Source organism: Dermacentor andersoni, chromosome 3 (genome assembly GCF_023375885.2).
Source record: "Dermacentor andersoni chromosome 3, qqDerAnde1_hic_scaffold, whole genome shotgun sequence".
Classification (NCBI taxonomy): Eukaryota; Metazoa; Arthropoda; class Arachnida; order Ixodida; family Ixodidae; genus Dermacentor; species Dermacentor andersoni.
Window position 1 is genome coordinate 146,229,604 of NC_092816.1, and position 11,212 is coordinate 146,240,815.

The following is an 11,212-nucleotide window of genomic DNA, read 5'->3' on the forward strand; positions in this document are numbered from 1 at the left end:
CACGCCACTTTTTTCTTCGGCGTTTCCCGTAGATTGCACTAAGTCTTGCCGACCTCACCGTTTTCGAAATCCTGTTGCATCACGTCGAAGCACAAACCTCAGTTCAATTCGTCAGCGACTGCCTCGCTAATCTGGAGATTGCGAGAGCCAGCGCGTGGGTGACACGTGAGCGCGATTCAAAGCAGCCGCCACCGACACATCTCCCAGACGACGTGCGTTACTCTCGTGCTAACTCGTAGCCATCGTCACCGCACGACGCTTTTCTCACGCTTCCGCCATACCCTCCTCCGCTTTGCGCTTCATGGTTCTGCTGCACCCTCCTATCCGCTTCCCTCCCCGCGTCTTTCGTCCCTCGCTGCGCTCCGCGTTCGTTTTCATCTTTCACTGTGCTTGCTCGCTCGGTTACACTGCCGACGCCGACTGTTACGAATGGCCTGCGGGGGCTGGCTAACTAAAGGAGAAGCGACCGTCGAAACCTGCCCGGCCCACTGCGATGACTCGCTTTGGGAAAACAGTGCGCCGAGTCTATTGTGGTCCTTACAAAGCGCCGAGTCAACAGCCCATCGGCGCCACCATGTCTGCTGCGACAACTCGCTTTGTAAGGACCGCAATACGCCGCGTCCCCAAGCGAGCGGCGCCGGGATGTCTGGACGCAGTAGCGGACCAAGTATTGTCTGTGGAGTCGCCGTCGCCTTCACATTTTGATTGGAGCGGGGAACTCCTGGAAGAAGTTTTGTGGCGCCGTCTCACGGGTCTTAGAAGTCGTCAGTCAATGGACAGACGCAGCGGCCGCTGTCTGCGGAGTCAACACTGGGATCAAGATGCGCCTGCTCGGGGCAGGGCCCTTGTCGGCGAGAACCCTCTCACCTCGGCGTGGTCAGTGAAACCTGTGCAGAAGTGAGTGTGTAAACCCTCCCTCTTAAAGGCGGGTCGGCGACGGTGACTTTGGACACTCCCATAGGTCGAGGGTTGAACGGCCGTTTTCCCTTACCTAGGGATCTAGGCAGGACAGAATGTATTTAAGCAGCCATCGCCGGCTGTTCGGTGTGCGCTCTCTTCAAGTCATGCTATACTGATGAACTGTAACGTTCTCATGTAGATACTGTAAATAAATTCCCATATTCCTCGTTCTCGATGAGAACAAGTCTCTCCCTTCAACACGTCCTCAGCGTGGATGAGTTGGACGACGGCATGGGCCAGTTACCATCTATTTCATGCCCGACCCCAACCATTACACGACACATAGTTACTAGCGCCAACAAGACTACGGAAAAAGGTGGGACAGGACGGAGTACTAGTGGACAGAGCGCTAGCTCGCTAGCGCTAGTGCTCTGTCCGCTAGCACACTGTCCTGTTTCGCCTTTTTTCCGTAGTCTTGTTCCCGCTAGTAACTTTTTCACAGCAGATGCATAAACACAAACTAGCCCAACTTTCCGCGTTAGTGACGTGCCGTCTGTGTGACGCACGAAACGTTTACAATGTCGACACTCTACTGTTATCTCTGGACAGGACAGTGCGTGCACGTCCTGCGTATGACGTTTGGGTGCCAGGAGAACTCTGTTAAGCGGTGAGAAGCTGTGTGCGCCTCCGCCGACTCCACCTTGCTACGACAGAATGCCAAGATGGATCCGAACCAAGGAATCATGGGCGCTTTACTGGAACAGAACAGAAAACTGCTTGAATTATTGGCCAAGACAAACACTTTCCACGTGATGGCTGAGCTAACCGAGGCCATTGGAGACTTCGACGGCAAAGGCGCTGCGCACTAGGCAGACGCTTGGCTAAAAAGTGTTGACATGGTCGCACGGCTGATCAGATAGCTATAGGCTCGAGCCAGCAAAGTTCCACATGAAAGGACCAGCTCAATTCTCGTTCAAGAATTCTCGACCAGCTCAAGCTCATGTCAAAGTCCTGAAGACGTGGAATGAGTTCAAGATCGCATTTAGGAAGAACTTCGTGGTTAAGACCAGCGTAGCTGAGAACTGAAAGCAAATTCGAGCGCGAGCTCATATGAAAGGTGGCCCTACAATGGCATACTTCATGGAGAAATATCTACTATGCAAGGCTGTGGGTCTGGGCATGGAGGACACGAAGGAACAGATCTTGGTAGGTCTGCGGTACAGAGACATCTGCCTCTTGCTAACGGCAGAAGAGCACAAAGACGAAGACGATCTGTTCGCTGATTTGCGATGAGCCGAAAGAATACAAGAAGTCAGGATCCAGAAAACTTTGGCAAGGGACACGCAAGACAGTTTGCATGCCGCGACGCCTCGTTTCAAGCATGCAGGCTCGAGACCTTGGGCCAGTTCACGCGCACCAGAGCAACCAGCTACCGGAGTCCGCAACAACGTTCGTGCAGGATTTCCAATTGTGAAAGATAACACTGGACAGCCGACGGACCAGACGAGTGTGAAGAAAGCTGCACAAAGCCATAAGTGAGACAACAGAGACTGAAAATAGCAAAAGAGAATGCACAACAGCAAACCCTGTTGGTATCTTCCTAGTGGTCCACAAGCAAGAGTATGATGGTGGCCCAGCTAATTAAGTTTCTCAAAACGGCCACAGTCAATGGCTCGCACAAATTATCTCCGATTATTGGTTCAGGGAGAGCCGAAATTGTATTATGCATTATCAAGTTGCAGAATTATGTGATATGCAGATTTCACGTAAAGCCGAATACTTGTTTGGAATTGGCAGTATTGACAAAGCAGAGCGCTTCATTGGAACCACAAAGACCGACACAGAGATTGATGACCATAATGTGCAAACAAGTGAAAGTGAGCGTTGTTGACGATAAGGCATTGACTGTTTACATGCTGGTTGGCAGGACCTGGACGGAGCAAGATCAAAAGCGTACTTGCGTATGGGGGATGAGCTGAGGATCGGTTCAGAGATAAACTGCGCTTCTGTAATATCTACCTGGCTCCGAACAAGACGGCTAAGGAATATATGTCAAGGAAAGAATTGTACTGCCGAAGAAAACTGTGTTGGGTGAAAGTGGCGACTGCTATTGAAGACGGAGACATCAAATGCCTATAGTGGCGCTGATACGGGAGTACTGCTTCGCATTTAAAGCGGTAAGGTTGAAGTCTATGTGTGTAATGACAAGTATGATGCCCAAAAGCTGATGAAGGGAAGTTTGCACATGGTGAACTGTTGCGTGGGGACAAGTTAGTCCCTGTGAAAGCTACGCATCCGCAGAAACCCATTCACAACAGCATGGTGAACACTGGGGAGGACATCAATGAACAGCAAAAGGAGGTTCTGTTGAAACTACTGAATGAGTACCGTGACTGCTTTGCGTTGAATTTGTCAGAGCTTGGGTGTACCAATGAACTTCAAATGTCTATTACGGAAGAACCAGGAAATACACCGGCCAGTTGCAAACCGTGTAGCGGAAAGAGAAGCAATCCAAGAGAGTGCCAAGGAATGAAAGGCTACTGGCACTGTAATAAAGACAATATCGCCCCATGCTAGTCCTGCTTTGCTACGGGAGAAGAAAAATAAAGAAAAACGTCCAGTGGTAAACTATCGACGGCTCAACAGTCAGACTGTGCCAGAATACTTTAAACTACCAGATATTAACATTGATGTAGACATTGATACCAGATGGCTTTGACACCAGGCATTGATACTGGCGCACTGCAACGTCTCTCGGTTGCAACAATGTTCTGTGATTTGGACGCTGCAAACGAATACCTCCAGATTGCACTGAGTGAGGAATCGAACGCAAAGACTGCATTCGTAACTCCTGATGAAACTGGGTTAATTGAACGTATAATGTTTCGGCTCAGGAATGGTACAGCTACATTTCAGTGACTTCTGTACAAGGTTTTGGGCTTTCTAAGGAAAACAGCGGCACTGTGCTACATGGATGAGTTGTTGATAGCGGCTAGGGACTGGGAAGACCTGTTAGATCACCGTAAACTCCTGATACATGCTCTGATAGCTGCCAAGTTTACCCTTAAACTATCAAAGCGTGTGTTCGGAACTGATCGATGAACTGGAATATTCAGGTTTCAAGATTGTGAAAGGCTGCTTGCAATCTCGAGAAAAGAAGCGACAGACCAGCCAACTGATGCGCATTGCATTAAGAGGTTTCTCGGACTGACTGGATTTTTCAGGCTCTTGCAGAAAATACGGAGCCCCTTACTGCCTCACGAAAAGGATGTGAAATTTTGGGGCGGCGTGGAATATCAAGAAGATTTTGGTGAACTGAAGGGACAATTGACAAAGCAAGCAATGCTGAAGTTATACAATATTGCTGCTATCACGAAACTGCACACAGATGCGAGCAGAGATAGACTAGCAGGAATGATTCTATAGAACGATGAGTCAGGACGTTGACACTTGGTGTTTTGTGCCAGTAAACGGCACCCCTGATGCCGAAAAGAAGTATCATGCTGGCAAGTTAGAATTGATTGCTATTGTCTGGAGTATAGACATATTTCGCAAATTTTTTCTTGGTATTGCATTTATGCTTGTGACCGACTATTGTGTACCTGAACAACCATAAAACTTTGAGACCGCAGATAGTGAGGTGGTTTGATATACTCCAAGAATACGACAAAATGGCACTTGTAGACCACTTAAGTCTAGAACTTGTTGGAGCCTCAAGAGACAGCCTTGATGAAGTTGTTTCAACCTGGGTAGAAGTATGTCTAGGCCTAAGCTTGGAAGATCAAGCTGTGGTTGTTCAGAAGTCTGGTAGAAAGTTATCACTCATCGCGCAGGTACTCGACAAGCCATCTAATGCAACAACAAATAAGTCCAAGGCTAAGAACCCACAACTAAAACACGGCAAGATATTTAATGTAAAAGATCACGGGCGGCTTCTTTTTGTGGTGTCCGCGAGCATGAGAAAAAACGCTTCGTGTGACGTTTCATTATCAACAAGGACATTTTAGCACTGACAGAACTGTAATGAAAATTAGGGAAGTCTATTGGTTTTCAGGGATGAAGTGCTATGCGCATAAGTATATACAGAGGTGTTTCGAGAGTCTGCTCACCAAGGTACCAGAAGGGAAGAAACCTGAACTATTGCACATGATAGCACCACGAAAGAGACCATTCCAAGTCGTGGACATCGACCATGTTGGCACATTGGTGGGATGTTCAAGAAGAAACCAGTGGGTCCTTGTATTGGCGCACAACTTGACCAAGATCAGACAACCGGTTGTATCCACTGCGTGATACTTCCACTCGAAGTGTGCTGTGATGCCTTGAAGAGTTCATCATCGAGTTCGGCTTGGCCGTACGAATAATTCCCGGCCGTGGATCATGATTCAGTCTTCCTCTCAAAACTTTGAAACTTTTTCTCGTGAAAGAGATGTGACTTGCCGCCTCACCTAAGGGCAGATGGTCAAGTAGATTGAGTAAACCCAACACTCTTACCATGCATTATTGCAAAAATTGATGACCCAGCTCACACGAACTAGGATCTGCACACAAGAGAAATTGAAAACTACCTTAGCATGGCGTACAATGCGTTGACTGGAACAAGCCCCCTCAAAGTCCTACACGGGTACCAAACCAGAATGCATGACGGTGTCCTTAGATGGCTGATCACGGAAAACGCGAGTAAGGAGTGAATTTGCCCTGAGCAGCTTCATGAGGCAGCTCGAAGTGACCATGATGGGACCAGAAAGATCAGAGGAGTACTTTGATCGAAGACACTTTGCTGGAGAGAAGCTCTTTGTTGGTGATGTGGTAGTGGCACGACGGTTACCTGAACATACAATTGCTCCAACAAAGACTCAGGTGTAGTTCAGAGGACCACTAAATGTCACCGAAGTCCTTCCGTGCTTATATTCGACCTCAGCACATGTTAATCAACTGAACCGATCGATTGTGGATGTAATCGTTGGTCCCACGACGAATCAAGCTGGAGGACGAGCCCAGTAATAAAGAGACCGTCGCTCCAAGATGTAGCAAACGTGTGACAAAAATACCGACGTGCCTTCGGGACTATGCTTCACGAATTGAGGACAGTTCATTTACAGAATGGCTGAATGTCAGCGAATTCCCGGAATGTTGGTCTGGCAACACGCATATCGGCATCATTAAGACGACGATGTCCTGTGCACATGGGCGATTTACGCTCGTTTTTTTTTTTTCATGTTTCATTAATAAATAAGTCGATTTTTTGCTCAGAACTGAGCCAATGTGAGGGTGACTGACCCCGAGCATTTCACTAAGGTCTCTCCGATATTCAGTTTGTAACTTTGGGGAGTAATATTCATTATCCTAATCGTCAGCCTTCGTTTAATGTTTACAGCAGAAGGAAGATCTTCTCTATCGCTTATTACGACTTTAAATCACCTCTTTCTTTCAGTTCTGCTCTATATACGACGGCAAGTTAACTGAGTTCATCCTGGCACCAGATTTTCAGCCATTATCTACTGTGTTTCCCGTTGCTACCAAGTCTGTCCCTCTAATAGACGACCGGTCATTACCCGACTTCCTCTTAGAATATCGTTAGAATCTATAGAATATCAGCTACACCCGTTTGTTGTCTAGTCAATACCCCGCATTCATGTCTCTTAGCGTTACGTACACTTAGTTCTATTGTTCGTGGCATGGTCCTTGGTTTAGCCTGAAGCGTTTCTGTTTCACGCACACACAGTTATATAAACAGGATATCCCACGTAACTTAAGCCAAAGTTTAAAAAATATTAAAATGCCACGTAGCTGAACCGAACGAAAATAATGTTGTTTGCCGTCGCTTGGAGATAGCCAGATTATATTTTTGCATTCCGCCTAATTAGATAATTAGTTTTCAATAATTTACTTCTTAATTACTATTGTTGGATGAAAAGTGTCAATGAGAAAACTGTAGAGAAACAAACTCCCGATACAGCGTTCTGTTGCTCAATACGTGCTACATAAAAGTATTTTCCTGAGCGTGAAATTCCTCCAGCGGCCGGTCGCATGGCAATTTAACGAGTACGGTGTCAGCGCGCACAAACAAACATGAGCACATCACAATCAATGAGCGTGGACACTCGATGTCAAAACGCTGGTGTGAGCAAGCGCGGCAGAAGCCGCGAGTGAAGTGACCTTCATGCTGTATATGGCTTCAACGCAAGAGCGGCGAGAACACAGCGCGCACAAACGTATGGAGCAGTTTGAAGACCCCTTTTCAAGATACGGCGCGCGCCACCGCGCGCGGCCGTGCAACGTAAGCACTTGTTGGCGGAGTCTATGCCGCCCCCCTCCTCCCAGCCGCGCTGCCTCCCCGCTTTCGTCCATGTATTGCGTACAATATTGAACCGCGATCGTCAGTTCTGGTCGCGAAATGCGCAGTTGCTGCCCGAGCATAACGCCACCCCCTCTCTCCCTCCCTCCCTCCCATACCCCCGCTGCCCCCGCGGCCTTTCGCGCGACGGAAGACGGCACGTTTCCTCTCCGCTTTCCTCCTCCGCGCGCGCCAGACTGAGCTGCGATCGTCTGCTTCACTTGTGTGCTTTCACTCGCACCGCACATACAGCATACGACGCGCGCCAACGGAGTTATCGCCCTTGGACTTTATAAGGAACATCACGACAGCGGCGATGGCGAAAATGCGCCTGGAGTGTCCATATAATTGTTGCCGCAATAAATGTGCTAATTATGCCTGGCAACGAATATTTCATAAATAGGTTGGCCACGTGACTTGCGAGCAGTTCTCTGTCAATATGCGTTCATGTGAATGATTACATACTATAGTTTAAATAAACGTTTATGTCCAAAAGGAACTTATTGCCTGCGTAATTCATTATTGAAAGTACCAGATTAATCCCGAACTTCGGGCTGCCAGCCAACAAGAATCCCAACGTCTTCCCAGCTTTCTTCTTTAAACTACAGACCCTATTTAAAGCTCCCGAATTAAATGAAATGTGTGTATGAAAGCCGAAAACGAAAGACCCTACTTATAAACCAGCGCCAGTATACGCAAGTGCTTCCTTTCGGGACCGTTTCACGCTAACGTCACAGTGTTCTTCGTGCTTTCTCCCTCTCTCCACCTACTAGCTGCGTGAGGGGTCTACTTGGTGAGACAACGAAACCAAATCCGGAGAAAGAGGCAAAGGACGTAGGTCAACGTGCCGCACCCGATCTTATAGGGAACGGTCTAACGACGCCTTCGATGGCACTGATTCCAACGCCGGCCCGCGTTGTTGCGCAAGCCACATTAACGCCCTCTAAAGGACGCGTATATCGTGCAGGTTAGTGTCACGATCGGTCCACCAAGTTAGCAGCCTCGATTAATGCAGTCTCGTGCATCTCGCCCGTTTTGACTACACCATCTCCGAGGTAGGTCCACTGTATTAGGATGAAACTGCCACCGAATCCCGGGGAGAGGCCAGGAAAGTTGCCTTGCTTTAAAATCAAATCGTGGGGTTTAACGTTTCATAGCAACGCGAAGGCTATATGATGCAAGTCACAGCAAAGTCTCTCGACAATTTGGGAGTACTTCGGCATGCGGATAAAACCGAGTACGCGAGTGTCTTTGCATTCCGGCTCCACCGAAATGAGGTTGCCGCGGTCGGAAGTCGAACTCGCGACCTCGTGCTCGACCGCCAGAGCACGGCGCATGCCCCCGAGCCACCGTGACCGGGTTCTCGACAGCTCCCGCCCCGCGGGTTAGCACCGGTCGGGTGCACCCGGCAGGGTACCCGAGCGGCTGACCATAGCGTATACACGTTCTCGTTACACGCATACATGCACAGCATGATCTCACCTTGTTTGCACAGGCTCCGCTCCGCGGCCCCGGCCAGGCGTCTACACGTGTCGGCAGGGCGCCTAAAGGAACGGCGACGCGGTCGCCACCATCTCAAATGTCTGTCGTTTCGTATAAACAAAGGTCCACATGCCGCGCGCTGTACGAGTGCAGCGGTTAGAGCGCGGAGGGCGCCGTGTTTGACACCCGCGGGCCGTGCACGCGCGGACACACACGCCGGGTCGGTCGATGCGAAACTGGGCCGACCGCGTTCCCGAGGTAACAGCCTTGGCGGGGGAATAAATAAATAAAAAATTGGAGGCTTATCAAGGTTAAGCCCAGTGGATGCGAAGCATGTTAAGCAGCTGCCTCAGTGTGGATGGGGCTAAGTAACGGAGACGTGGTTTGAGGTTAATCGTCGTACTTTATTCTTTGCAGCCCGACAAACACACTCTTATGGTCCGTAAATGCATGACTCTTGGTTTGCACGTCACTTATTCTGTATTGTCTTTGAGCATTTCTACACAACACCAAGTCTAAACTGTTTCCCCACTGAGTCGTGGACTTTGGCTGTAGTTGACACAAGCCGAGGGCATATCTTTCTTCGACGGCCTGCAGAAATGTCCTGTCTCTCACCGGGTCCTTATTGAAGTCTCCCGTGCAGACTAACATTCTTTTGTCGGTGCGTGACATTCTTTTGTTCCTCGCGTGACGTCACATATCACGTGTTGCAGCGATGGTGGCGCCGCCGCCGCGTCGCGCGCGACGGCGCGAACCGAAGCGTGGAGGCCTCCGCCGGGCGACGTCCGACGGCGCGATATGAGGCCCCATCAGCAGCCAGTGTGACGTCATCACGTGACGTCACATCATGTGATCTCACTTCAGGGTCAATGGTGGCCACCGCCGGGAGGCGACCGACGGCGCGATATGAGGCCCCATCTGCAGCCGGTGTGACGTCATCACGTGACGTCATGTCACGTGACCTACTTGAAGGTCACTTGAAGGTCAATGGTGGCCACCGCCGGGAGGCGACCGATGGCGCGATATGAGGCCCCATCTGCAGCCTGTGTGACGTCATCACGTGACGTCATGTCACGTGACCCCACTTCAGGGTCAATGGTGGCCACCGCCGGGCGTCGCGCGAAGGCCCGAAACCTACGTTAATATGCTTCGCATAAAATGAGGCGCCCGACGCTGCGCACCCCGCGCATTCCCATTGTCTCCGCCGCGAGTTTACGGCGATGTGGTGTAAGCACGAGATTTGTACGTTCGTGCGGCTGGTCTTATAATCGCGACTTGCGCATCGAGTGGCGTGCGCGCGTGACGTCTCGTTCCTCGATCATGCTGCCTGCGATCTGACCGACGCAGTCGGAGCGTCACGTAAAGCGTCCGAGTTTCACGCTAAGAATGCTGCGCTATACGCCTCGCCATAATACCCCAGCACAGACGAGCGATTTTAGTGACACTTGGGGCGAGTGCACTTCAGCTCGCTGAGTGTCACTTCGGCGGCGGGGTGCAATAGACGGCAAAGCGATGTGTCATTCGGCATTGATGACAACGACGATCTGTCAAGTTTCATGGGGGTCGATGGGATTCTTGGCATTTATGAGATTGAAAAGGGTTACTGTTATATAGTGAAAAAAAAATGCTTATTTACAAGAAACTTCGAAATATAAATAGAAATACCGTAATCTCATTAACGCGTCTATTTGTTCTCACCCAATACAAGCAAGCCACATAACCAACATCCACAGGGTCAAAATGGTGGAATCTGCCAAAAGCGAACGTTGCAAGCTCGCTTCGGCTTCACTGGTGTCGCAAAGACGCTCACACAGCTGAAATCGCTAAAAATTGCTCTTACAATCAGGGCCGGCTCTGCGTGAGCCTTTACGTATATATTCTTGAAGCAGAGCTATCTAGGCTACCAACTTCGGCACAGCGAAGTGAGATCGTCGAACACACAACACCCCGGCAAGGATGTGTGTCACTAGACCTTTCCGTCTGATAGCCTGCGAGCGGCACTAAAGGCGATGTGTCGTTCGCTCGAAGCGTCGCTAAATTTACCCGTCTGTTCTGGGGTATTGACACTGCGTCTCATGTCACCCATGCACACAATAAGGAGAGAAGGCTGCGTACTTCAGGGGAGGGAGGAGGCATCGCCCATTGTGCGCCACTGATCCTTGCTCGGTGCAGCGGTGGCGTAGAGGTAGAACACCCGCCTCGCGTGCAAGAGGTCCGTGGTTCGAATACCGGTGCCGCGCAATTTTCCACCGGATAAAAAAAAAATCCGCGTGTTGATAAAATTGCATAAACAGGCCTGGAGTGTGGCCTGATCCCGGTGACCAGAACCGGTAACGCACTCCCTCACCAGAGCAGGATTGGCCACCCTGGTGCAGTACTTGGCCACAACCTCCTATATGAACACAACAATCAAACCCCGGCCCTCAGTCCCCAGCAGCTGCGAAGCAACTGACCACGGCGGCGGTCAGACCTGCGACGCTGCAGAGGGTGCTA

The 11,212-nt window shown here is 50.0% G+C and overlaps 1 protein-coding gene and 1 pseudogene across 9 annotated transcripts in view; one reads left to right on the plus strand and one right to left on the minus strand.

Annotated features, from left to right (window-relative positions):
- Positions 1 to 11,212, minus strand: part of LOC126525087 (cholesterol transporter ABCA5-like) — a 201,818-nt gene that overhangs the window by 63,222 nt on the left and 127,384 nt on the right. The gene's annotated exons all lie outside the window — the stretch shown is intronic.
- Positions 1,623 to 11,212, plus strand: part of LOC140216298 (uncharacterized) — a 21,327-nt pseudogene continuing 11,737 nt past the window's right edge.